Below are 25,537 nucleotides of genomic sequence, written 5' to 3' on the forward strand. Positions count from 1 at the left end.
GCAAGCCGTCTAGATTGTGAGCGCCTACGGGGAATTTTGACATCGACTCCAGAGCCGTGGGTGCTCACTGGTGACTTTAACGCCCACCATTACCTATGGGGAAGCTCCAAAGTTAACTCTAGAGGCAGAACGTTGGTGTCCTTTGCTTCTGAACGGGAATTTTGCTTGTCAAATGATGGTAGCCCCACTTATCTGCGTGGATCAGCGTATAACAGCTGCTTGGACCTAACCTTCGTGTCACGGTCGCTTTCGAGAAGAGTGCACTGGTTTTCCGATTTAGAAACACGGGGTAGCGACCACATCCCAACCTATTTGCAGATCGAAGGTTTGACTAGTTCCAAGTCTTCCAGCACCGTCCAGTGCACCGATTGGCCTAAATACAAAATAATAATGGAAGACTGTTGTCGTGACGGCACCTCTTATAACCTACAGGGCGCGATAAAGGATGCCATACAAACAACCACGCGTCAGCTTTCGAGGAGTTCTTCCCGCACCAATTTCGACATTGAACTAGAAAAACTTCGCGCCATTCGCCGTCGTGCGGAGCGAAGATATAGACGCACGAAGTCAAATCATGATTTGAGATTGGCTAGACGAACACAACAGAAAATACAGCGTCACATGAACAAGCTGGCTTCGCGACAATGGGCATCCTTTTGCGAGTCCCTGGATCCGCGAAAACCTTTGTCGCTTATATGGAGGACTGTTCGTGGCCTTCGCACAACCTCTGGTCAGCGCCACCCGTTTAAATCTTTGGCACTTTATCTACAATGTAGAGATATTGACGTCGCTGAATCTTTCTGCAGAAAGATTGCTGGCGAGGCAAATTCCGATGGAACGGGTACGGGAACGCTCGACGACCCACTGTTCTCACGCGATCCCCGCATGGAATGCCCTTTTTCTATGGAAGAACTGGAAGCTGCGCTGGCTTTGTGCAGGCGTTCTTCAGCGCCAGGACCTGACGGCATTACATACCGTGCCCTGTGTAACCTAGGAGACCAAGCTCGGAAAGCACTCTTGCTCCTATACAACGACTCCTGGCAGACGGGTACGGTTCCGCAAGAGTGGAAGTCAACTCGCCTCATTCCACTTCTCAAAGCTGGCAAGTCGCCTTTGGACATTTCCTCATACCGTCCGATCGCACTTGCCAGCTGTGTCGGAAAAACAATGGAAAGAATGGTTTTAACACGTCTGGAATGGTACATAGAGTACTATGAAATCTATCCACAAGCTATGGCCGGATTCAGACGGGGCCGTTCGTCAACAGACAGCGTTGTTGACTTGATAACATTTGTGCAACACCAAAAGGCCTGTAAGCGACTATCTGCTGCTCTGTTTCTAGACGTTAAAGGAGCTTATGATAATGTCACCCATGAAGCCATCCTTAGCACGTTAGAAGCCGTCGGACTTGGTGGTAAGATGTATATGTGGGTGTGCAACTACTTACAGAGACGACCATTCTACATGCACACAGAAAATGGCCCGACGTCTGAGCATTACGGTAGCCGAGGGGTCCCTCAAGGAGGAGTGCTTAGCCCGACTCTTTTCAATCTCACCCTCAGTGGATTAGTTTACAACCTGCCAAGCACCGTACGACTTTCCATCTATGCGGACGACATCTGCATTTGGGCATCAGGTGTGACACGACTTCAGCTTCGTGCTCGGCTTCAGAAGGCAGCCACAATGACATCTTGCTACCTTCGTCAACAAGGACTTGAAATTTCATGCGGAAAGTGCGCAATGGTGGCATTCACGAGGAAGCCAATGTCTGGTTACGGCGTATCTATTAACGGACAACTTATACCATACAGCAGAAGCCACAGGTTCTTGGGAGTCGTAATTGACAGAGACCTGTCTTGGACTCCGCACGTCAATTACGTGAAAAAGCGGCTGACTGCTATCTGTCACCTGTTCAGGTTCCTTGCAGGAAAAAGTTGGGGAGCATCTATACACGCTATGTTACAGTTGTACATGACGTTGTTCATTGGATTCCTGCGATACAGCCTGCCTGCAATATCCAACACCTGCAAGACTAACCTGCGTACGATTCAGAGTATTCAAGCCCAAGCCCTTAAGATATGTCTTGGCTTACCACGCAGTGCATCAACGGCTGAAACCATTGCCCTAGCGCAGGATTACCCGATCACGACGCACATTGCCGCTGAGACAATGCGTATGCATCTCAGGCATTATGCTAGGACCCCTTCCCACCACTTGGCGAGCCTCACTGCTGCAAGGCCCTGCTCGACATTTAGCGGTATTGTCAGTGCACATCGTGCGTCGTTTACCTCAGGGTACGCACCTGCGGCCAAGCCAGCGTTTCCTCCGTGGTGTTTGAGCCGTCCACAAGTTGAGATCACGATTCCAGGACTACAGAAGAAGACAGGTCTACCGGCCCCTGCTCTAAAACAGCTGAGCTTACTTCTTCTGCATGAAAAGTACAGCAACCACGTGCACATCTACACCGACGGATCGACTACGTCGTGCAGTTCTTCTGGTGCCGTGGTTATACCAACGCGAGGAATGACACTGCGGTTCAGGACATCGCATGTCACGACCTCAACGGCGGCAGAACTAACGGCCCTGCGTCGAGCACTTGAATTCATTGATTCGGAAAGACCCAGAAAATGGGCTGTGTTCTGTGATTCAAAACCGGCATTACAGTGCACGCAGTCAGTTCTCCGACACGGATGTCATGACCAATTGACATACGAAGTCGTGAAACTTCACCACGATGTCCAACAAAAAGGCCACGAAGTCGTTTTTCAGTGGGTACCTGGCCACTGTGGAATCAGTGGCAATGAGTCCGCCGATAACGCTGCTCGCACAGCTCATCAAGAAGAGCACAGCATTCCGATTCCGCTTTCGAGGACTGACGCTGCAAGGCAGCTTCGACACCTGGCACGTAGCCTCACAGTGACCGAGTGGAACTCGCAATACTTACGACTTACACGACTACATCGACTAAACCCCTCCCTGCAGCTCCGACCTCCACCCGGACTTCCTCGACGTGAAGCTACGCTTCTCTGTCGCCTTTGGTTAGGAGTGGCCTTCACAAAGGCATACTCTACATTAATTGGGGTGACTGACAGTGCAGCATGCGAGGTCTGTGGCACCGAAGAAAACATCGACCACCTGCTGTGCCACTGTCCAAGATATGCCCTAGAGCGACAAGAACTTGCCAAAGCTTTCCAAAAACTGGACAATCGGCCGCTTTCTGAGCAGGTGCTGCTGGAACACCGCCCCCACCGCCCGTCGGCCCATAAAGCGGTGAAGGCACTTTTGTGTTTCTTAAGGACGACGGGTTTGTGCGACCACCTGTGACTATTACGGCAATTTCTGTAAAACCGCACGCGTCAGCGAACTTGCCACAATTTCATTCTTTCCTTCCCTCCTCTCTCTCCCTGTGATCTTTGCTTTCCCCTTTCCCATTCCCCCGGTGTAGGGTAGCCAACCGGACGTTATTCTGGTTAACCTCCCTGCCTTCTTCTTTTCTCTTTCCTCCTCCTCCCACTCGATTAGGCTACACCATTCCTAAATCTTTTTAATCAGAGCTCAGCTTCACGCTACTACTGAGTAGTCCAGCTAGAAGCAGGGCCATATTATCGCGATAAGTGAGGGGGTCGTATAATGAGACGTTTGAGCTACGTATTATAGGCTCGGGACTCGGACCATTCGTGGACGAACAGAAGTGGGCATGTCACACGGCGATGCGTGTTCTTCTAAAGATTGCTTGGACTTCTCAGTCTAAATAAGTTCTGATTAGTTACCGAAAGAGTGGCTATCTTACGGTGAAATTTACACCAGGAGTCACCCTAAACCGGGAAACAGCGTAAGGCAACTCCTTTTGAATTCTGTTGAAGCCATACAAGCACAAAAGCGAAATAAGTTTTCAGTAAAGACTCGGGAAACAGCACAAAATCAATTGGCAGCTAAAGTACACAAATATCTGTACCTTAAAAGCGTCGACCTGTAATGGAGGAAGAGATCAAGAACGTTGACAAGCAGGTACAGTGTAATAGAAAGTGTAAATAGGCAACCAGGAATCATCAAAATGAAAGTGAGCGACACAGATAGAACAAATTAGATACAGGGAACGGAAACAACGAAGACCATGGGAATTTGCAAGAATGGAAAGAAGGAAATGAGAAGTGAGTACATTTACGATAACATAGAGATCAGTGCTTTGCTCTCTGAGGCCCGAGCTGGTTGCCTAAGGACAAAGCAAAATAGAGCAAATATTCGCAATGGGATGAGGCATGTGTCTGCTGAAGCAAAAATCCAGAGACAGTACATCGTAATGCAGTGCGAAGGTATTCTCCCAGCGGGACCTGTAGCAAACGTCCACCTTCCTGAAGCGCTGGTATTTAAAGCGGATAGAAACATTAACCGGCGAGTGGTCGAGACAAGCAAAGAGACCTTCAGATCATTGGTGGAAAAAAAAGAAAGAAAGAAATAGATATGACCGGATATGTTATAGGCATAGATACAAAGTAGATGTAGAGGTCTTTAGAATGAGAGAAAATGTTGAAGGGACAAACGGAATGCTAGACTGATAACTATACACAGATTAGCTCAAGCAGATTGGGGGACTATGTTTTGCCGCCATGTTTAGAAGGGGTTGCCACTAAATCATCATCATCGTCATCACCGTTCCGTAGCGGGCGAAGATGCTATGCAGCAAAATCCAGAGACCTCCATTCTATGTCCATATTCTGGACGCTCCATTTTGAGCAGGTGTGTTTTGTACCCAAATGTGGCGGGAAAACTATACGGCGTTGACTTCACGGCATTGACATAGCAAGGATTTGTCACACTTCCATACGTTAGTCACCTGGACTGAGCTGCGTTTGCCCTTGTATTTGTCTGATCTCGTGAACTCCAACTAGAGAGAGATAAAAAAAAAGAAAAGATGAAAGGCAGAGATGCTGATAGCACCCTGGTTGACCTCGGTGCCGTATTCCGACTACTCTTCACTGGTTGGTTGTAAAAACGATTAAACTTTGAATTGAAAAGAAAAAATATGAAGATAACCTGGCCGTACACTGTAATTTGACTTAGCTTTAGGCGCAGGATGGTTGGCCAGGACCTTGGGGCCCATTTTAGCTTTCGCTTTCTTTCTTTCTTTCTTTCTTTCTTTCTTTCTTTCTTTCTTTCTTTCTTTCTTTCTTTCTTTGCAGAGGCGTATGCGCGTCACTTTATAATCACGCGTAACATAAAGTTTCCATGGTGTACTTCGTTGGTCAGCCGACCTGTCTGATAACCATCTTTCATATATTAAGTTACAATTTTCATCTTTAATATTGTCGGCCATTTTCCTTTCTTCAGATCATGTTGCCTGCAGTAACGATCACGCGAAAAGCTGCATTCTCTTCTTCCTTCAAGTGTGAACAATGTCAAACCTAAATATTTGTTTACTCTGAACCAGATACCTCACCAAGCATTAGCCAATATTTTTCTTTGTGTGTGTGTGTGTGTGTGTGTGTGTGTGTGTGTGTGTGTGTGTGTGTGTGTGTGTGTGTGTGTGTGTGTGTGTGTGTGTGCGAGATGCCCTCGGACTGCAGCAATACACCGGAAATTAGTGAGATGACTACCATTTTCTTTTTACTTTTCAAGTTTTCAATTTTTACGGGGGGAAGCACAAGAACCGAAAGCACTGAAGAGCACGTAATACCAGTATCTTTATTTTAGCTTTAATTCTTTTTTACCTTCAGCACGCAGTTGCCACACCCGACATATTGTTACCTTGAAATTTCTTACGCGAGGGTTCTTCTCTCCTGCTATTACTAGTGCGTTTAGAAATATGCACATTATTTTTCTAGAATGATTTCTGCGTAGCTTTACGCTCGGTAGTTTTGTAGCCAAAGGGGGCCATTTGTGGCGTTCCTTTTTTAAAATTTCTTCTGCCTCTTTAGCGTGCATGCAAGTCAACAAAACTCACACTTTGTCTCTGCCCCACACACACGCAGTAGGCAACAAGTCAGGGCCCTCGGATGATGCGACGCGAATTCATGTCGCTGGGAGTGTTGCGCCCATCGTAAACACGGTGTGAACATGGTGGGAACGGGGTGATCACGTTACCGACGTTTTCTCACGTAGCGCAGCCTCTTCGCGCGACCGTTTCTTTTTCTCTCTCCAACTTCTTAAGAAACAACGCTCGTGCTGTGTCTCGCTCCTCCCTGCATCTCCGTCTGTCGTCACTCATGCCCCACACAAATAAAACACGGCAAACCAAGGCGAACCCTATGAGTAACATGCTCCATCTGTTATACTCTCCCGCGGGTGACGACGCGTCACTGGTCTTTTGCGCCCTCTTTGCGTGCCTGTACTTTATTTCCTCGAGAAAAACTGTAGGCTTACAAAACGTGTCCTCACATGGGCATATGATGTAAGAAGCAACAAGGCGCTGTCGGTTGTACTGCTGCTGGTGGAATACTCAAATATCACTGATCTGCTAACTACGCTCTCTCGCGCAAAGTGCACGTACATTGTAATATAATTAATACTCTTATATACCTTTAAGGGCGTAAACTATTTTGCAGTGTAGTGGGCAGCAAGCCTCGTCTTATTCCGTATAATGCTGCGATAGCTATGAGAAAAATAACACCATATGTGTAGGCGTTACCATTCATATCGCTCACTGGCTGAAGCTACGATTGTGACTGCTCTGAAGGGTAGGGCTTTGCGTATGAAATATCAAGGGCCAGCTTATGAGGCAGTGTCGGTGCTGTCTTTACAAGTTTGCTGAAAAGTGTTTAGACTTCTTACTAAATAATATTTGACAGACTATCGCGTCGGCTGCCTTTGCAGGTGCTAAAGAAATTCGCCTACTTATTAACGCAGGAACGTCCGGCCATCTAACAGCCTAAAAGTCAGGCATACTTCGTGTAATCTTTTCAGTCCGGCTCGTACCTGGTCGGAAGAAACATTTACTGCTCTTTCCACTTTCCTGTGCAAGATGCATTGTTTCTGTGATATCAGAAGTATAGCGTCGGACTCATGCAAAGCCCGCATCTGTGGATCGCGTCCTCATTTCTACAGCACTAATTGTCTTCTTTGAATTGTTCCATGAATGGTCATTTATTCATTCAATCATTCGTTAAATGCGTGAGGCCACTAGTTTTCAGAATTTTCTCAGTTGTCCACAGACACCCTTCAGCTGCACGCTTTATATGTTGCTTTTTTAGCTTCCAAGCGAGCTACAAGTGCGAGTCGGCTTCCTTCGGTTTCCTTATTGACAGCAGTTCACTTCCGCGCCGAGGACGAACTGAAATGGATTTTTGTGAGCGGCATCCTGAACGCTGTAGCATGTGCCTGCAGAGAGGAAATGAAAGATGCTTCTTATTGGCATAAGCGACTCTTGCAAGCGACACTTAATAGAAGACACGTTCGAAAGTGTGTCAAAGAATTATTATTATTATTATTATTATTATTATTATTATTATTATTATTATTATTATTATTATTATTATTATTATTATTATTATTATTATTATTTGGCGAGAAACCATGTACACACTTAAAAGAGAGGAAAGGGAAACCAAGGAGCAGGGTGGCCATCGCCACCGAAAGGGACACCTCGCCTATCTTCTCTTCAGAAAGCAGGTTCCACAAGACTTGCAAATGGGAGATGGGAAGAAAGTAAGGAAAGAGGCAAATAAATAGCAAGATTGCACATGACGGTTGCGTGGTAAATGCATATTGTGGTGCGGGAGGCCTAGTCAGGTGACCGCAGACCTCCCATTTCGTCTTCTTTCTGCACCACGACGATCATGTATTGCCAAGCAAATGAATGAATGAATGAATATCTAAATAAATAAATAAATAAATATCTCATAGAATTAAACCATAACTATGACAAAAATAAGTCAAGTGTGGCAGTCACTCAAGGTCGCGCTACTGAAGGAATGTTAAAAAGTAGAAGAAATTATGGTCGCGTTCTTCTCACTCCGCATAAAAAAAATATAGAAAAAGGCTACGAATGGAAAGCCAAGTTAGCTTCTTCTAGAAGAGTACGGAAGGGTGCGATGAGCTTGGTCGCGTCGAGACGCACATCCACTGTGGCACAGGCATTCATCGGGGACCACACACACCAGAGGCAAAGGAGATGATGCGAAGAAGGAACGGAAGGCCATATTCTTGCAAATTTGCGCTCTCTCGAAACGACGCCTTAAACGAACGGTCAATAAAGCATTCTTTTATCCCTCGGAGGCCCGGTACAAAGATGTACAAGCCATGCCTGAAGCGTTATACGCGTATAGCGCGCAACGGATGAATATCGCACGCATACGCCAGCGCGTACGTCGCATCTGCTTTTTTAATGGCGCGTCTCGTTTCACAACATTTCTCTTCGTATACGGTCCCGCCTCCATGAATAAATAACAGGCGTCATTTCCCGCTTGCGGCCGCCGCTTTTTCATTTCCTCGCTCTGAGAAGCAGCGGCCACTAATCGGATTAGAACCCGCGATGAGGCGCCACACGCCCCTGTCCCCCGAAGCCGAATGCTCCGCAGCCCGTCTCGGCTCCTGCTGCTTTTACGTCCAGCGTTAAAGAAAGGCCAGGCGGGGCAAAATAAGGTTCGCTGAAGGTTGGGGAGGGGGGGGGGGTGCAGGGGAGGGGAGTGGTTTCATAACCGAACGGAGGAAAAGAAAAGTACGGACACTTATATGGCGCTGGCGGCTTATAGCGTAATCGCTAAATGCTTCTAACCTTAAGCGGCTCTGCAGCGGCTTTGTTGCAGAAAATGGGTGCCGGTTTTTCTTCCAGCCGTGCCGACGGAGAGAACCATGAGTGTTCGGCCTCCCCCCTCCTTGACCCTGCGCATGCGTACTCGAGAGTGTGTGCGCGCTCAGTCGGATAAACCAATGAATCGAAATAGCCGGTCCCCCGGTAGAGTAGCCTTTCTAAATATTACCCGAGAAAAGGGTAACATTTCACTCAGAGGACGAGCTTCAAAGACTGACTTTTCTGAAATAAAAGGGTGCTGTGCAGCCTCCACAACATGCCACTAGACAGTGATGTCAGCAAAGCGTGGGAGAAAACAAACTGACACTTTAATTCAAGTACAGAGCAAATTATGAGTGGCGGTTAAGCTTCGTTGGCTCAACCCAGGAAAAAAATATCAAAGTCGAAGAGAACATGCCACTGATGGAAGCGCAGCCCAGAACATCAACAGGACACGTACGGCGCTGTACGGGGGTGGCTGTCTTCCTCCCACCACTTTCTTGATTATCTGCGCACGCGTAGTAATCAGTATTAGTATTCCTGCGAGTCGCAGCCAGTGCCTGTCACAGCCATGCCAGCCCACGTACGTTGTGTTCCGAAGCCTTCTGTTGTGATGACGTTCAAGTTTCTGGAACTGGGTTCGCCTAATGCGTCCGGCAAGCCGTCCGGCAATTTCTTCATGCCGTCAACGACGATATTTTGTCAACGTGAGGCCGTGTCACCATTCCCAGCTTCACCATCACCATAGATTGAGGATAACGAAACAAAAATCACTCAGAAACTCCTCTGGGAGTTGTCTAAGTATACGTAAGCATTGTGCCACTTGCTCATCTCCACGCAGCCCGGTGTCCTTATCAACGTTATGAAACTTGATCCGGCGCGTACAAACGACAGCGCTGTGGCGACACGAACTGGTGCGGATGGCGCCGCAAAGAGCATTGATGACGCAAGGAAAGTGCTGAAGGGGGCGGCGCCAGGTGCACTGATGACGTTCCGATCATTCTAAGCCGTTATCGCTCTTTAGCGTCTTTTCCGTCCACGTCGAACCGTTGTGAACCGTGACCAAACGTACTCGGCCGTGCCTTCAAAGCGACCTGCGATGCCCACAAAGAGTGCCGACTGCTGATAGCTTCGCGTGCTGTGTTCACGCCGCGTACTTAGCGTAGGAGAGAGACACGTGGGCCCGTATAATGAAAGCGATCTGCGAAAGTGCCGGAGTGCGGCATGTGCTGAGAGCAGGAAAGTGAATTCGGTCGCCGCTGCGGTCGCTATCTTGAAAGCGGTTGCCATAAGGTACGGACGGATGGAGGAGCAGACGGTCGGTTTTCTCGTTGGGTAAGCATAGAAATGCTTATGCATTTAAAACCCACCTCCAACCACCACAACCGGGAATGTCTCTGCAGAAATCTGCATTTGAGAGTCCGGTGACCTAACCACTGCTCTTTTTTTTTTTTTTGTGAATGGCATTGATTGCAGCGAGGGTATCATCACCCGCTAACGTTACAAAGGCAAAAGGTGAAAGCACGATTTTTATAAGTGGAGAAAAATAAACACATCGGGCATATGGTCTCCTGCACAAATGCATCGCTTGGTTATTAGACACAGAGCGGTGGCCTCTGCGCAATCGTGTATTTTGGAGACTACAACAAGTAATATAGTAGCGCATGCAAGCGACATTACGCGCATCGCATAGAAGTTGTTATTGAGCAGATTACACTGCGTTGGCGTGCAATTCTTCGTCGTCAAGCTCCTCAAGCTCGGCACAAGAGAGGGGTACACGATACTATTGATGATGATACCACTGAAACACGGAACGCACCCACAACTCAGGATGCCCCACGAATCAGACGCTCTGTAGAAGACGACATTAAAGATATTGATAAGCGTCACTGCCAAGAACCACATCACAACGCTGATGCCACGTAGTAGCGTACTTAATAACTTTATTCTGAGTGCCCGATATATCAGCACTGTAAATATAACGGCAAAAAAATTCGGTCAAATTTCGGCATCTCATTTTTCTAATCAAATCAGTTGTAGAAGAGGTTTCGGGCTAAGAGCTCCGTAATGTCCCGCCGGTACACTTAAAACAACACATCAAGCCTAGAAAGCAGAAATCCGCTAACGCAGTAACAGCTTCGTCACCGCCAATTTACACGTTGATTTACACTAGCACGGAATGCCAGAAATAGTGTAAGGAAAGTTCATAGTTCAAGATCCCCACAAGTTCTACGCTGCTGAGTTTAAACTGATTGTTTGCTTATCTTCGAAAAGTTGGCTTGCTTGACAAGCTTCAGGATATGCACATTAAATTTCATTTGAACTGAACCGAACCTCATTCTGCATGGAAATATCAAGCCCAGCGTTCTCACTCCCTCTTTCTTTATTCTCGTACTTTCCCGGGGCGAGCTGAAGGCAAAAAGAATTGCACGAAGCTTAAAAAATGTGTAACTCTGCACTAAATAACAGTTATTCCAATTCTATAATTTTATCATACCGTCTGAAGTTTATAAATGTGGTATATGAATGGACAGACTGCTGAGAAACGTTACAACGCCTCGAATTACTCCCGAATTACTAGTATGTTTGGGAGCGATGTGCATTGGATCAGTTTTGTCAGCTGGTATCTTAATAACATCTTAATATATCTGATATCTGTGCCGAAGTGTGACTATTTATTAGTGAATTCTGAGTTTTAAAACTTGGTGCTTGAGTTGTTCCTTTTTCAGTTTCGCAATTTTCAACAATTTTTGTAAAGGACTATGACAACCTAAATGAAAAATCTTCTGCTGCAGTCAATAGATTTAAGTTTCTTTCTTTATTATTGTTGTTATTCAGAAACCCCATCAAATACGGCGCAAGGGAGGCCAGCAACACGATTCGTGAATTTAAATATGGGCGCTATTATCTAATGTTTCCTCTTAAGGCATGCAACTGCACCAAACTTCACGCTTTATATATATATATATATATATATATATATATATATATATATATATATATATATATATATATATATATATATATATATATATATATATATAGTGATGATTTGGCAGTACATTCGAGAAAAGTACCTCGCAATTACGTCGCACCTCTTTGAGGTCCCGGATCCATGATTTAAACCTCGTTCACCACATTGCAAAGTGTTGTTTAGGAGCAGAGTCCCTGCAGCTGAACTATATATATATATATATATATATATATATATATATATATATATATATATATATATATATATATATATATATATATATATATAACACATAAACACGCTTTTCAAAGCTATCCCATTCCTTCTCTGCTTATACGCCGCGATCGGCTTCCCACACATCACTTTTTCTAAATTTGACACTCCTAATGCGCAAGCATTAAGAAAACCCAGCACAACACACACCCCCACACGTACATAAAGAAACATAAAGCAATTATGGGTAAAATCTTAAAGTAAGAATACCGTAAGAATCACTGAGGGAAATCTTTTATGGTCGAGTACGCCAGTTTCTCAGTGACTCGTACCATTCGCTTTCTTTATGCCGGTCTGAACCAGCTGGTGCCAGTATTTTTTTTTTTTTTATGCATCCCACTTCAATTTTACGCCCCGACGACTCCGTCACGCTCCCTATTTCTGCGGCCCTTTTCCACAGCTGCAACGGTTCTCTATCTGTACAAAGAAAGCATATGAGGCGCACGAACAATTGGTTGCGCCATTTGTCATGCTGCAACACAGCGATAACCCATCTGAATTCTCCGTCGGTATGAATATTTTTGTGCGGCTTGCCTCCACATTCGTGTCTTTCTTTCTCACTCCCTCTCTTTTCGCTCAAGGAGAGAGAGAGAGAGAGATGACGGCGCCAGTTATACGTTCACGTTCTTGCCGTTACGCTGTAAAACGAAGTGCTCCGGTCTTTATTCTCTCTCATTTGATAACACCTTCTACATATGTGAGGAGCACAATGTCTTTAGGAGAATGTTGTAAAGGTAATGCATTTTTTTTTTTTGGAAATGAATTACAGACGGCAGTGTAGGGTGTACAGCGCTAAATGTGCGAGAAATAATGACCAAATAATTATTTCAGAAGAAACATGGTAAATACATTTTCACGCCGATCGCTACTACGTGGGAGAGAAAGAGAGAGATAGGAGAGAGGAAATGCCGGGAGCTTATCGAGACACACTTCCGCTTCGCTACCCTGCGCTGGGGGAAGCGGATAGAAGGATGAAAGAGAGATTAAAAAATGGGAGAGAAAGAACACTAGCCGCTGGCACGAGTGCCGTGGGCCAAGATGCCGGTCAATGAAGAAACGTGTTTAAGGAAGAAAGTTCTGTGCGCGCGGTCCCTGAGCGTTGGGCTTTCTCTCCGTGCGACCCCGCAGTCACGCCTGTGTTACCGGCAAACTAACGTCCTGCGCTGGTCATTAGGCAGAATCAACTTAACTCATTGGCCTTGCATCCTAAGGCCATATATAGTCCGATATATTCCTAGTCTGATTAACAGACAGGAAAAGAAATCAGCTTCAATTCCTGAAGTTCAAGTTTAATTCAAATGTCATTCGTAGTCATCAATATCATTAAGTGCGGCCTCGCCCGGTATGAGTAAACTGGTCACGTCGCGCTCCAAGTGTGTCCAAAAGGGAACGCATAATTATTTCGGAAACGTCTTTTTTTTTGTTTGTTTTTTACTTTCGGATTGCTTGAGATAATGACGAGGCCGGGCGTACACTGAGACGCAGCCTGAGCTGCAGCTGGGCCCTTTCCTGTGGCGGGAAGACAAAGAATGCGAAACCGCGAAACGGACGTTGTGATGGTGTTCGCAAAAAAAAAGGAAAGAAGGGGAGAAGGATAGAGCTTTCTTTCTTTTTCCTCAGTGGTGTCACTCAGGCACACACGCGTGTCATCGACCTCGATCGACGCGAGGACTTGTCAGAAAAGCGTGGCAGCTGCTGCCGCTGTCGACACGGCCCCGGTGGCAGCAGCGACGGGCGCGGAGAAAGCATCCGCACCGCGCGACGACGACGACGCCGCCGCCGCAGCCCGCCGGTGTCGTCGCCGCACGTCGCCGCAGACACGACGAGCCAGCCGTCGCGTCTCATGCTATTCCAGCCCCAGGTCCTGCCCGCCCGCGGAGGCCGTGTCGTGTAAACAGAATGCGCGTCTCTCTCCCGCGGTATTCGATACCTTGCGCATGCTTTTATGTTCGTTTTCTTTTTTTTCCCCTTCTTTTTTTTTTCTTTATGCGATGGGCGTTCCCTGACTGACGTCTTCCGGCTTTCTTCGGGAGCGTTTCGAGCGTCCTTCGTCTCTCCCAATATGTCACTGTCTTGCGGGTGGCACGTAAGCCGCGCCTGACTTAAGGTGGGTGTGCCATAGTGTACACGCCTTAGCGTGGCTTCATTCTTATCGATTAAACCGTGGTACGTCGGGTAAACTGCGATTGAAATCAAAGATATATGGAATGAATGTTAACTTCTTTCCTTTTTGAGGAGTCCCAATCGTGATTTTGGCCACTGCAATCTGCCACGCGCACGTCCGGCTGTGCTTATGCTGTGTATATTTTACTCCGTACACGCCATGGTGGCATAGTGACATAGTGGTGGGAGTGATACGTGAAAACGCTCGAGGACTTAGATTTAGCTACACGTTAAAGAATCAGATATCGTAAAAAGTATTCCACAGTCGCTCCACTACGGCGTGCTTAACGATGCTAACGTGATTTTGGCACGTAAAACCCCATAATTTTTTTTCTTCGTTGTGGAGATGCGGAGCGCCTATTGCACGCGTTCATAAAATGCGCGCATACCTTAGAGCACGTGTGTCGTCCCTCCCGCTCGCATCACCGTATGTTCACTTTCTTTCAATCACAGCCGCCCCGACAGTCCGGTTCGCGGAACTGGAAGAAAACGGTACAAGGCAGGCAAGGCGACTACATAAGACTTCTCGCGGAGAAATATACGTGGCCACTTCAGGAACTGTTCTCGCATATTCATATGACAAAAGAGTTCGTGAAGTTATAGGAAGGGCCAACAGCCCCACGTGCGAGGCATGCAACGGCGATGAGACGCTCGCACACATTGTCTGTGTCTACCTGCGATATAGTGCCCAGAGACAAGTGATGTGCTGGACCAGTTGGACAATCGTAAACTATCAGAACTCAAAGCTTTAGGTCAGTGCTCCGAAAGAACATCCGCGCTGAAGGCCTTACTCGCGTTATATACCTTGTAAGGTTCTTATAACCTGATAAGGTTTCTTCGGTCTACGGGGCTTCACGAGAGACTTTAAGAACGCCGTCCCCTACCGCTCTCTAGTGTACGCGGTTTATTCGTGCTCGTCTCTTTCACTCTCTCTATTTATCTTTCCCTTCCACTCTTTTTATCCCTCCACTCCTTCCCCCTGCGCAGGGTAGCCAAAGAGAACTACTCCTGGTAAACCTCCCTGCCTTTGTATGTCATCCTTTTCTTTGTTCATTTTTTCTCTTTTCGCAAATTCTTGTTTGTTTTTTCTGTATTTAGCCCCCTATGAAAAGGGGCAAAGGATGCGACGCCTGATTGGAGAAGAGGGACCAGGAGTTTCATAATACATTCGAAAGAACAAAGAAAGAAAAACAAGATCGAAAGAAAAGGCTATTTATTTTCTGCAGGAGAGCTTTTTTTCCCTTAATGACTGCCTTGCTCTATAGCGGTGGAGCTGGCTAATTTTCTATTTTCACAATGGAACTGGTGGCCATCCTCATTAAACGAAAAGAACACGGCGCGTGTTTCGCACACACACTGGTGTTTCAGGTCGCCTGCAGGCGACAGCAAAAAAACAGAACTAAATCTATTTAGACTGAATGTTTGCTTTCGAAAGTCAATTTTTGTTAGTTTCGGTGTAATAGATCGATTATTAAATGAAAAAAAAATGAAGGTCACAGTTTAATTCTCTTAATCTTACGCATAAATCCCTACACCGTTGCGTCGGTGGGACGTCACGCACGCCTTTTCCTTGATATATATATATATATATATATATATATATATATATATATATATATATTTATTTATTTATTTATTTATTTATTTCGGCAGTTGTGGCTCGATCAGAAGTTCTCGGAACTTCCCATGTAGAGTCATTCGCTCTTTTTTTAGAAATCATTCCTGTCGCTCTTTACCGTCAGAAACGTTAACTACAACGGAGCTGGCGCCATCAACATCTACGACGTCCCGCGGAAACGGCGGGGGAACTTCAAGGCGGCATCGCCGGCTCACTTTCGTTTTCGCTTCTCCTCTGGTTTAGCAAGACTCTTCTCGCTAAGAGCTTGTTCTTTAATTTTTTTTACTTGTAGAAGGCCGACTTTCAGTACAGCTCAAATTATCTTTCTCTTTAATGCCCGTTTCCGTCGCTTACTTTTGAAGTATGCGAACTGCCTTCGCCGTATGTATAATACGGCTCTCAGTACACTGATTTTAACATCGTTGTTGTGATGTAGTCACATTGGCGTTGGGCGCTCCTAAGCCTGAAGGTGCAGGATTGAATTCCGGCCGCTACGAGCGCATTTAGACGGCGGCGAAATGGAAAAATGAGCGTTTGCCGTGCATTGGGTGCAAGTTAAAAAACCAAAGAATGTCAAAATTATTCTCAAACCAAGAAAAAAACAAAAAGTCCTCAGACCGTCCTAGCTGAGACGACGAGCTTCGCCGCTAAGCCAGCATGTGCGACGTAACCTTTTGGACTCCCCGCCACACTAAATAACGAGTCAGATCGATAGGTTTAAGTAGTATTACGGCGTCTACGCATGTTCAGTAGCGGTATAGTGCGCTTCTCCAAAACCGAAATCGAAAAGTCTAATGTATTTAACAAAAGCGTTCACTATAGCATTCTAGACGTTCTCCCTTTTTGCCTGTTTCTCATAATTCTCCTGCACCTGTTCGATTCGGTCACTATTTCTCAAATTCCTTTATGCTTTTAGACCACGTGTGAGCACAAGAGGCGGCTCTCACATTCAATATCTCGCTCATTCGCTCACAGACACCGCGTGGTACCTTCTTCTAGTAGTTATTCCACGCAAGTTCAATTTGCATCGTTACATGCAAGACGTGTGCCTTAGCGCTTTCACTTTCCAACTTCAGTATTCTGTAGAGCAGTGTTCCTTCTCGTTTGAACGCGCAAAATGGCGCCGTGAGCGAGAAATCGAACAGGCGCGTTTGCGTGCCCATCCTCACGCCATCCCTAAAACCACCTTCGATCGTTTTCTCCCCGTTTCCCTCTCATTCTTTGTTTGTGCCTACTCCTTCATCTTGCCCACAATCCTCCACACTGACGTCCTTTCCAGCATCCCCCCCCCCCACAAAAAGTAGCGACATGCTAGTGGGAATCTGCACATTGCCGTCTTGGGTTGGCCGCATTTACATATGCGCATATCGGAATAGACCAGCTGATAGCGGAAGCATGGCGGGGGGGGGGAGGGGGGGAGGAAGATACGTGTGGGAGAGAACGGACAACAGGGCAGTACACTTCGTGCCTCGAAAGGGAGCAGAGGGAGGAGTCGCCTCGACTTCAGAGATTTGTGGAAAATCGAGAGGGGGGAAAACTCCAGCACGGTAAGACAAAGAAGCGTTTCAGGCTCTAGGCTGTTCGCGCATGCCGCGGCATGCGAAAGGCCCTTTTTAGGGCGACCGTCGAATGCAGAGAGCCGCGCAGTCTCAAACAATGGACGACACGCCTCCCCACGTCTTGTCAGTGCTCAGGATGGGCACCCGCGCTTTTTGGGGAGCGAGAAAAATTGGCGGGTGAGAGCGGTATTTGGCTGGCAGAACGTCCGAAAAGCAAGTCGGAAAGAAAGCGTGGAGGGGGGGGGGGGGGGTGGAGGCGGGGTCGATGTGCTTCTCAAGCCATACGGCATGGGAAGCACGTCGGCGTTCCCGCTAAAGCGTCACTTAGTCCCCCGGCGTCGTCTGGCGAGCACGAACGTCGCGGTTTGGGTCATAACGCTTGTCGTCACGTTTGCGGTAACGGGAGACGACCGCGGGCAGGGGCGCCGGGAGACGCGGAGAGAAAGCCAGCTGCAGCGGCACTTTCGAACGTCATCGCCATCGGCGCCTCGTCGCGCAGTCTCTCCGGAATGGCCCGTCGCGTCGTCGTGTGGCCATCGAGCCATCGTGTCGTATACAAAGCCCGTGTCAGACGGTGCGCGGACAGCCCCGGAAGAAGCTGGCGTCCGCACCGGTTGGAGGCGCAGAGAGACGACGTCCCCTCGCCCTAAGCCCGCAAAGCGTAGCAGCCATCGAATGGCTTCCTCGTATACGGCTGTCCCTGTTTTGTGCGCGGTCGATTGCGAGCGAGTTTTTTGCCGAAGACATGCCGGGATTTACTTGCTTTCTTTGTTTTTGTTTTATCTTTCGGTGCCACTTTTTCTAACAGATATGTCGCGCGAACATGCTCGCCCACCCACGTGTCTGTCCCGAAATCTTTCTTTCGGGGGCAAACGCAGCTGTCGATAGCTCTATTTGTGTCGACGGCGCATGAAAGGCACTTTTTCTCGTCCTTAGTGGGGCTGCTGTACAAGTGGTTCATTTCTTCACAGTCGCGGAATTGCCTCTCCACTGAATAGCGCGTTGAAGAGCCTAGTGCCGACGTGTCCGCTAACGAGATGACGTACATTCACAGGACGGCAGCGACGATCAGCGACAAGGCTGAGCTGCGACTGGCTGTAGCATTCGAGCGCAAGGCAGGGCCCTTCATTTCGCGGCGGCCGCGGTGAGTGTGAGAAACCTCTGGGGCGCTATTTGCGGGGAGCAAAACTGCTCGGTGCTGGGAAAGAAGAATGCTCGAAAAGAAAGCGTTCACGGAACAAGAAGGAACAGAGGAAAGGGCCATGGGCGGGGAATGCCTGCTGCGCTGTACACCCTTCGCTTTGAGACGTCAGCGCAGCGGTGACACCCAGAGCTCGGTTCCGAGCCCTCCTGTTGGTGCCGCAAAAACGGGCGGCATGGCGCTTATCCTCGCATTCAAAGGCATGCAGGAGTTACGCGAAAGCTCGTCCCCGCGCGCGGCAGGGAAATACACGCACTTCGCGGCGCTAAAGCCCGAGTTGAATACCCTCGGGTGGGTTCAGTGCCTATTTTGACAGCGAGTTCTCTCCATGAACCTCTTAACGGACTGCTCACGGTTGTGCCGTCTATACGCTTCTATGTCCCTCAGGGTTTCGCTCCTTTTTATATCCTAGACAGCTCCTGCTTGCAGAAAGAAGCGACTCGAATCTTTTCTGATGGCGAACGCATGTCGAAATACTGAGCTGAAGGCACTTCATTGTCCCTTTTTTTTTTCTTCTCACTTTCGCTTGATGAGTCATCCCCCAAAAGGCGTTTTTGAGTCTAACCTCCGTTCAATACTCCCTCATGTGGAGAAGGTGAGGCAGAAGGTGAGGCATTTCGGCGTTCAACTACAGGTCGACTGCAGGAATCGCATGTCATTTCTTTGATCGTGATCGAACTCACGCAAGGTCTTCTGTAGAGCACTATATATCGTTCATTGGGTGTTGCAACTTGAGTGCTCGTGACCGAAAGGCCTTAGAAACAGCCTGGAGGCGCTGACATGAAAAAAATAATGGTTAGCCGAATACAAGTAGTAGGAACTGCGTATTGTTAAGCAATTTTGTGCACGCCAGCGATTAAAAATTAAACTAAACTCTGGAATTTTACGTGCCACAATTCACCACTTCGTGGTTAGGGTTTTTTGCTATCTGTCAATTCCAATTAAGTTGTCCGACCTTTGCCAGTTTTGTTTTGCTTAGGTTATTTTGAGATAGTGTGCACGCACGTTTTTAAATAAATAAATAAGGAAACTTGAGAAGTGTAGTTTGTCTAGTCTTGTGCGTTGACAATCGATAGTTCCAAGTTATCAAACTTCTCTTATTAACGGCAAAAAGGATACTCTGCGAAACTTTTGTGGCACGGGTTGATGTTGCGTATATACAAGCGTCTTTAACGGCTTCTGGAATATATTCGAAAGTTTGCGCCCGTCCTGTGTAATTGTGTCTTTCTAGGTCGTCTAGGTTTTCAGCCGCGAACCAACCGGCCCAAATGAAAGCTTTTTTTCGCTTTCATCCTCCGCGGCGCTGGTTCGCCAACGCCGACGCTCACCGTAGAAACGGGCGCCTGAGAGTTGTGCTCTAAAATGAAAGTACCACGGTGAGGATTTTGTCCTCCGCCCTACCGCCTCTACTATCGCTCCGCAGTTGAGCGCACTAACAACTGCGCAACCACGGCCAGCGTTGCATCAAGCGACAGGGATTACTAAGTTCGAGGGTGTGCACGTTGTCGGGCTCTGCCTGGCGGGCGATTCACTAGATGGCGCACGATGTAGTGCAAGAAGTGTCGCCTCACGGAGAAACGAATGAGCTGGATGACAAGAGACAGATCACGGGGATGCTCGTTCATGAGCGCCGCTCAGCGACACGACAACGTTACCGCCGGCTTCGCCATATCGTGGCTCAATCTCGTGCACGCAACGGAGGAAAGCGGGGAGGAAGCGCGCCGTCTTCCATCGCGCGCAAGGTTCCAGGGTGGAGGGTAGGGAGGGAGGGGGGGTGAGGCACATTCTACTCCTGGCGGCACGCGTAGGTACGCGCGGCCGCGCGCGCCTGATCGGGCCCATATATCTCGAAAGCCATCTGCGAAAGAGCCATCTGCGACTTAGTTCGCGCTGATGCGAGACGCCGCACAAAGATCAATTCGCTCACTCCTGCTACCGCGCTTCCTCCCTCCAGCGTATTGACAGCGAGTTTCAGCGGTCATCCAGTAAGATGTCTTCATGTTTGCTTGTGCGCGCGTGACATTATGTTCTTTTTTTCAAAATTTAGGTAGTATGCGTATGTTTACCAGCTTATACGGCCGATAAAGCTACTATTCACAATTCATACTTCGTATGAACAGTAGCAAAGCCCTCCAATCGATGCTTTGCCTTCCGCGCGAAACTGCAGCTTTCTTTTTTTTCTGCGTTCTCTGCGTTCTATGCGTTCTCTGCGTTCTCTCTGCGTTCTGTGCGTCCATGCTATATCCCAAACGAGAATGAAGGGGGTTAACCGAGGGGCCCGGCTTCTTATGTTGGCTTCTTATGACGTGCTATAGCACAGACGCACAGAGGTGCGAGAATCGCGAGTTGCGAGAATCGCGCGTTGGTGCCGATTCCGGCTTCTCTTGAACGAACTTTGCTGGAGTAGCGCTCACGTTTGCCGCCAGAGGGAACCTGTAGACGTGCGGAAGGAACAATCTATACTTTTGTTAGGCCTCCATCCATAGACGCTTGCGTACGCGGTACTCAAGGAGGTAGTACAAAACTTCTGAGCGACAGTCCCAACCACTGGTTACGGGAGCGAGTGTAGCCGCCGGTGGCCATATTGGGGCGTTATAATGTAAAGCCATTCCAAACTTTTTTATTCCAATTCTGCCATCATCCCTCCGCCATTGGCCAACAACTTTTTGTAACCACCCTCACTTCGCCTGTCTGTCACGCGACGTCACGAAAACCGCGGTAACTCCCCATCTGATATGGTGTGAACACACTGATTATGCATGACTGCAAAGAACAAAAGAAATATGGTTATTTATGATTCGACGCCTTTTCGCCATTAGACCTCGGCTATATTGGTCGAAAGTTTTCGGGCTGCACACACTTCACCTGCCTATCACGCGACGTCACAAAACCGCGAAAACTCACCGCGTCAAAGTGACGTGTACACGTTAAAGATGCAATAATATGTCGAACAAAACGGAATTTTCAGTGCTTGAGGCAAAAGAACGCGGCTCCAGCATAGCGGCTGCGGTATATGTGCGGCGCTGCAAACATAAAACAGAAAAAAAATCAGAAAAACAGAAAAAAGAACCCTTAGAAAGTGTATTAGTCCGCACTGGTGTGTCGCTGTTGTCGATCAATACATATTCCTGCGTCGATTTATCGCGGCAGGCGTTGAGAAAAGCTATCGGCGGGATGCTATGCGAATCCCACTTCCTCACTTGGTTAAATTATGAACTGCCGCTCCATACGAACTAAGTTTGTGCGATGTGAGTGCGTAATGAACATTGATCGCTGTTTACCCATTAATTGACGTGAAATATACGATAGGCGCTGTTGCGCGGCGCGTCAAATGCACGGTCTTTGAAGACGCGAGGTGCATCACCGCGCAATCCGCTAATGCTTTAACGTGTTCAATTGTGTCGCGGGCAGTTCTGAAGCGGTGTTTCTTTGTCTAATAACCTTGGTGGATGTTATGGACGACGACGACGACGACGCCTTCCTCTCCGACAAAGATAGATACGTCAGCACTCACCCTTTCACTGCTTTTATTTTTTTTTTTGCTACGTCAGTTTGAAGCAACGATGAATAAAGCCTTGCGGTCATTCGTCTTTCTTTTTGCGTTCTTCCCTGTTGTTAATCTAGCAATTGCTGTCGGTAAAGTAACTGCTACAGTAAGCAATATATTTTTTTCTTTTTCTAAGAGACCGAATTCGGTCGCGTTAATTAGGTGCAAATACAATAATTACTCTCTAGTTTAGCACGCAACATTACCGAGATGGTTTGCACAAGGCGCCGTAAGCTGTGTTTAGCATCAAGAGTAGCCTGATAGTCATATGCTGAAGCCAAAGCTAGCGTCATGGAATTCACTGCGGGTGTTCATCAATATTGTGTGTGCTCAGAAAAAACTGATGCCACTTATGCATCCCGTCTAAGACGTCTTATTGTAACGCACACGTCAGATGAAACATCAGTCAGAAAAGCTACACAGAGCTATTAACAGCAGAAAATATTTCCAATGACACCTGAACTTTTACAATGCATAATGGTTCAGTGTACAAGCTAAATTTGTAACTCACGTTCTGCGTTCATTAACTTTAAGATATTACAATATTCAAAGTAGCGTTCACGCTTTTACTTCGCAATTCGCTTGTTTAGTATTCACAGCGATGTGGTGTAGCCAGAACCTTAGATAACACTCTACTATATTATTCTAAAAGAATTCATGCTCTTGTGTTCAAGCCCAGTTTTTACAACATAATTTCCTGATGGGTTAGTTGGTGCAAATTATTGAACAGGAAATTTACGAAGCATGAGGACGCGTGCGCAAGAGAAGTGGTCAGAATGAGCACTGAACTTGCAAGTCCAGCGTTCGTCCTGTCCATGAGTTCTGCTGCGTACGCGTCTGCCTCGCTGGTTACCCCATGAAATCACCGTCGGTGACCGGAACATACACGGTACAAGCGAAACAAAAGTATGTCGTCGTGCAAGCATCACCACACATGCGTTCGAGTGAAACCCGTGACCGCTGCAAGTCTGCGGCGAAATTCAATCCCCTTCTTCTAACACGTAGCCCATAAATGCTCTACATAAAAACCGCAGGCAGTGACGTTCCAAAGAGTATTTATAGGACGTAAACGTAAATATAGTATTGGCGTACGCGCATCTTACGAGCACTTTGCCAACCGTTGCTAACTGGATCAAACGCACGCACGACGTACGACAGTCCTGAGCAGACGATGCGAGCTTATGCTACAAGTTAAGCGGCCGTTGCATAGCACAGAATATGCTCGTCGCGTTTATTGGTTGTGCGCTGTTGCAACAGTGTTTAACTGATTGTGGCATGCTTTCCGAAAGCAGTGCAACAGCTCAGTAGGTCATAGCTGCACCAGTCGCTTAAAAATTAGTTAGTAAAACGCACCAGTCGCATAAAAATGAGTTTGTAAACACTAACCCATTCTTAAGCGACTGGTGCAGCTATGACCTACTGAGCTGTTGCACTGCTCTCGGAAAGCATGCCACAACCAGTTAAACACTGTTGCAACAGCGTACAACCAATAAACGCGACGAGCATATTCTGTGCTATGCAACGGCCGCTATACGGTGGTTCGGGCTTCTTGCCTCCAGAAAGATGGCGACGTCCGGCTTCCCTTTTGGAGATCCACCTCCACTCCAGAAGATAAAGTATATAACCGCGTTGGCGAAACTGCAGGCAACACTATATATAATCCCGTATTTGGGAATGCATGTTAACTTGAAGTCCACGCTTCACTTGATTTAATTGACGCCTGTCGTGCACGTCCTGAAGGAAACGCATTGAGCATCTTGGGCGCGTTCACACTAGGCGTCATTTATATCAAGTCAAGCGCGCATGGGCTTCAAATTAAGATTCATTTCTGAATACGGGAGTAAGTGTCTCACGCGTGCGGCGCGTAGCGCACGTAGAACTCTCACGTCTGCGTGCGGAAAGCTTCTGCGTACGTGAGACAAAATAAAGTGCTAACTTGGGCCAGTCGGTACATCTCTGAAAAAGAAAGGGTGTGGGGGGGGGGGGGGGAGTAACAGCGCGAAGAACGGGACGTGAAGACTGAAACAGACGACAGCGCTTCGTCTGGCTCACTCTGTATGTCCCGTTGTTTGCGCTGTTACTCATTCTTTTCAGTGAAACTAAAGCTACCTATTTACTTGGTGAGGTATTCCCAAAATGCCCATTCAGAGTCAAGGTATAAGACAAATTTTAAGACGCCTTTTATGTCAGAACGGTAAGTTTACGGTGAGGTGAGAGCAATGAGTGGATACGTGTTCCTTGCAGTGGCGTAGCCAGAGAGTATTTTTCGGGGAGGTGGAGGCACTCACTTGACACGGCACGGAGAGGAAGGGGCAGGGTGCTGGGAATGCTCAATACGCTAACACAAAAATTTCGGGAAAGAGCAACTTGCCCGGTGTGCCACCCCCTGGCTACGCCACTGGTTCCATGTGCTATCGGTTGGTTACGAATGAGTTTGTAATGCCAGTTCCTCGCGCATGTTCTTTGTCTATAAATTTAGGTATGATTCATTTGAATCAATACCGCTAAAGCATACCTTCTTCTGGCGAGAATATCATTAAAAAGGAAGGAAAAGGAAATCACTGCTTCAACAAGCTCCGTCGACCCATCCATCTACCGGGTTTTGCACCACATGGTTAAGTTTGCTGCGACACAAAGCGGTGTATGCATCCCGATATATACTGTACAATATATCTAAGGTGCCGTCGCCAAAGTCAACATTGTACAAAATTTTGGCAGCTTCGCCTGAAGATCGAATCATTCACAGCGGTAGCAAGCGTTAGCCTTGCTTTTGAATTCCTCGGATGGTGTTTCACCAGTACGCTGGCGCGACACGGCATGAGCGAGCGTGCAAGGGAACTGTTTCTGGCCAGAAGGGGAAGCTACCAGGCGTGCGTTGCGCATGCGCCTTTGACAGCGTGACATCATGACGGCGTGAATGCACGCCACCTCGAGCGTAATTGCTACAGCAATAATAAATATTCGTCGCCGGAGTCGGGGGAAATATGGGCTACCACGCCCGCCATCATGACAATGAAATTTTGTGGGGTCTAAGCCTCGATCTACGTGGCAGTATAGTCAGACATTCGTGGTCTCCGAAGGCTCCAGTGACAAGTAAATAAATGCGCGTCATTTGAATGTTTTCTTTTTGTTTTCTTTAGGGGGCAAAACTTCTGTCGTTGCTTTCAACTCGAGCACGGTACTACAGCCGGGCATGCTCAGTCCTTTGTTATGATTGCATTTTCCTTACTTTATTTATTTTTCTATCTCTCTCTCTTTTTTTTTTTTTTTGACGTCGGTTGCGCCGTGGGAGTTCGTTCGCGCCCCGGGAGGTGATGACAGCGCTGGATCAGGGAGGAACGGCAGATGATTCATGTAGGCGCAGAGATGTCCCGTGCTGAGCTGGACGATTTTCGTTCGTCCCGGAAAGATGCATTGGGCGCCTTTCGCGGAAGGGTGAGACACGTAACGAAAAAAAAAAGAGAAAAATGCGGTTTT

This window comes from Dermacentor variabilis, chromosome 5 (assembly GCF_050947875.1).
Source record: "Dermacentor variabilis isolate Ectoservices chromosome 5, ASM5094787v1, whole genome shotgun sequence".
Lineage (NCBI taxonomy): Eukaryota > Metazoa > Arthropoda > Arachnida > Ixodida > Ixodidae > Dermacentor > Dermacentor variabilis.